This window comes from Octodon degus, unplaced genomic scaffold (assembly GCF_000260255.1).
Source record: "Octodon degus isolate 3935 unplaced genomic scaffold, OctDeg1.0 scaffold00353, whole genome shotgun sequence".
NCBI lineage: Eukaryota > Metazoa > Chordata > Mammalia > Rodentia > Octodontidae > Octodon > Octodon degus.
In genome coordinates this window covers 28026-31490 of record NW_004524929.1, presented here as the reverse complement: position 1 = coordinate 31490, position 3465 = coordinate 28026, and the positions used below count along the sequence as shown (strand labels likewise).

At 38.6% G+C, this 3465-nt stretch overlaps 1 pseudogene; it reads right to left on the bottom strand.

Annotated features, from left to right (window-relative positions):
* Positions 1-2744: 2744 nt before the first annotated feature.
* On the bottom strand, positions 2745-3455 carry LOC101584802 (annotated as a pseudogene).
* Between the last annotated feature and the right edge of the window lie 10 nt (positions 3456-3465).

Here is a 3465-nt window from a genome sequence, read left to right as displayed (position 1 = left end):
TTTAAGGTCCAGGTAAATGCCTTGGTCTTTGGCTGGCTTCTGAGTGGGATGCTCTGTGTAGTTTTGGAGAGGAGCAACATATCAACTTGGTAGGTGTTGATAGGAATCTGTATTGAAATTTTGATGTTACATATCAACTGGGTAAGACAGTGACATAAGTTGGTTACAGAAATTATGTTAAGAAGGGGAAAAGTGGCAAGGAAGGAAGGGGAAAGTGAGAAAAATGAAAGTGAGCCATAATATCAGGGCCTTTTAGTTCACTGAAAAAGGAAGTTTGTGCTAATATAGATTGGAGAAATTTTTATGCCCCTGTCTTGTGCTCTGAGTAACTACTTTGAAGATGACAGTATGCAGTGTATTAACTTTTTCTCTCTCTTTTTAACTTTTATTCATTTTAATGAGAATAAAAGATAAAATAGCAATGAAACAGTTTCAAAACAAGTCAGTAGGAGAGTTACAATAATCAAGACATTGCATATTGTTGTTTTCATAGTAGTTATTCAGAGGACAAGATGTAGACATATGCTGTCTAAACAATATTAGTACAAACCTTTCTTCTCATTGAACTAAGAGAAAGTAGCTCTATATCTATCCTATCTTGTAGATACAAATACATATATATCTGTATATCTATATTTCACTAAAAATGGTCCTTTATTTATATACCTTTGTTTTGTTTTGTCAGAGATGGGTGTTCCACTGCACTAAGAGATGCTGTATTTGCAGAACTCTTCTTTTTAAAAATATCTTTATTGAGAAACAAAAAGCAATGAGACAGTTTCACAACTGATTACCAGCACATTTTCAACAATTAATATACTGCATATTGTTGTCTTGTGGTTATTCATTGTACAAGATGCAGACCTGATATCTGTCTCAAACACTATTAGAACAAACCTATCGATTCATTGAATTTAGAGAATGGAGCTGTATAACTATCCTAACTATTTTGAGTATACAGATACAAAATGGTCATTCATTTGTATCCCCCCTTCTTGGTTAGTTTTGTCAGAGAAGGGCATTCCAGTGTCACTTAAATACTGTAAGTGCATGAAAGAAGTCTTCTTTCTAATTATTTCATTATTTTTTTACTAATTTTATTGAGAAACAAAATGCAATAAGAGTTTCAAAGCAGGTAAGTAGGACAGTTTCAATAATTAATACATTGCATATTGTTGTCTTCATAGTGATTATTCATAGTATAAGATGCAGACATGATATTCTGTCCAAACACTATTAGTACAAATCTTTCTTCTCATTGAATTAAGAGAAAGTAGTTGTATATCTATTTTAGCTATTTTGTGTATATAGATACAAAATGGTCCTTCATTTATATCCCCCATGTTTGTTTAGTTTTGTCATAGATGGATATTCCATTGCCCTTTAAATACTGCAGGTATGTAAATTCAGCAAAATAATCAATATAGTCCAGTGTTTTATATTAGTAGTGGGTTATCTGTCGGAGTTGCAAAGTCTGAAGTTGTTGACGTGAGAGTTTTACAACTCAGCACATTAATACGACTTTACTTCTTATACCTTATTCTTATACTTTTCTGCTGGATGGTTAAAACTGAGATAAAGCAAGACCTATATAAAAAGAAATGTAACTTTTGTATCTGATAAGTTCAGTCAAATCCCCTCAAGATTTACCCTGAAACCCTGCACCGCAGTTTGTAGATCCTTTGTCAGTGTCAGCCATGTGGATGAGTCATGGCCACTCCTTGACCAATTTGCTCTGTGTGAAAGCCTGAGAGAATGTTTCTCTCCATGTGACTCTCCTTAAGCATACTGTACATCATCGATCACTTTCCTCTGTGACTCCATAATCTCCTTGATCACAAAATTTGGGACTCAACTTAGTTACAGGATGTGATTTACAGGTTCTCCTATGTCCTGAGTCCTCACTGACCTTGAAAGGCTAGGGCCAAAGTGTTGGCTGTCCTTGTAGCCCTTCTTTTTCTCTAATTTTTGGTCTGAAAACTGAAGCTGTTAAGCCTCCAGAAGAGAAGCTTAATGATATTATTACCCTATAGCATAGGCAGTTGAGCTTAACCTCACTATGTGTCTGAATATCAAACATTTTAGACATAACATGGAAGAGGTATTTTCCATCAAGTATTGATATGTTACAGTTTATTTTATTTTTTTCACATTTGTCTGTGTTTACTGAGATTTAAAAATATTACACAATTATTAACCAACATTGGGTTAAAAATTAAAGTTTCAAAACAATCATCAAAGCCAGGTATGGTAGTGTGTGCTTGTAATACCAAAACATGCAAAGCTGAGGTTTCACAGAAAGATCACTGTGAGTTCTAGGAAAGCCTAGGCTGCATAGTGAATTCCAGGCCAGCCTCAACTACATAGTGAGATCCTGTCTCAAAAAAAGAAAGAAAGAAAGAAAGAAAGCAGTAAAAGATAAACTGTCTTCAATCCTCCTCAAACTACTCCTCCCTACCTCGAACACACTTATCCCATTGTTCCTGCCACTTTCTTTTTTTTTTTCTTTTAATGTATTTATTACAGGGTCTACAGGGTCTCACTACACACATGGGCCTGTGATCCTTCTGTTTTCAGCCTTCCAAGCATTGGGATTACAGGCACACTAAGCAGGTGCTTTAGTCTGCTGAGCTATCTGGCCGGCTCTCCTGCAACTTTCTGAAACAGTTCTGGAAGTCTTCTTTCTCTGTCTTTTTTTTTTTTTTTTTTACAAGAACACAAATGCACTTTTATTTTCCATTAGTTTAAATTCTTGAGGGGTACAGCTTCACACGGATTTGGTGTCCGATGGCCTTAGCAGGAAGGTTGCTTCGGAACTTGGCACGAACCATGCCGCTGTTTCCATGGGCCCGAGTTACTTTTCCCCAGATCACTCCGGTTTTGTTTGGTTTGCCATCTGAAGTCACTGTGTTGTTTTTTGCTTTGTACACATAAGCACATCTCTTGCCTAAGTAGAATTCTGTTTCATCCCGGGCATAAGCACCTTCAATTTTAAGAAGAGCTTAAAACTGTGTTCCCTCTGGTTCCGGAGACTCCGCTTACAGCCAACAAAAATGGCCTTGCACCACAGTCTTCCAGACGTATTTGCCTTTTAGAAGTCCTGTTCCCGGCGGGCCTCCCCAGGCTCCAAGATGGCCCTCTTTCTCTGTCTTTTGCTGCCCTGTTGTGGCTGCCTCTATATATTCAATTTGGTGCATACCTGTAATCCCAGCTCTCAGAAGACTGTAATCCCAGCTCTTGGGAGGCTGTAAATAGGCAGATCATTGAGTCCGATCTAGTAGTGAGACTCTGAACACCCTGCAGACTGTTCCCTCCGGGCGTGGTGGAGAACAGCGTCTCCCCGGCCTGGTGCAATAGTCATGAGGTAGCTGCGCGGCGTCGCTGATGGCCACGGTGCGGGTAGGGATGGCGCGGATCTGGCTGGGTTGGTGGCCCCTGCCAGCGGACGAGGACATGGCTCCAGCG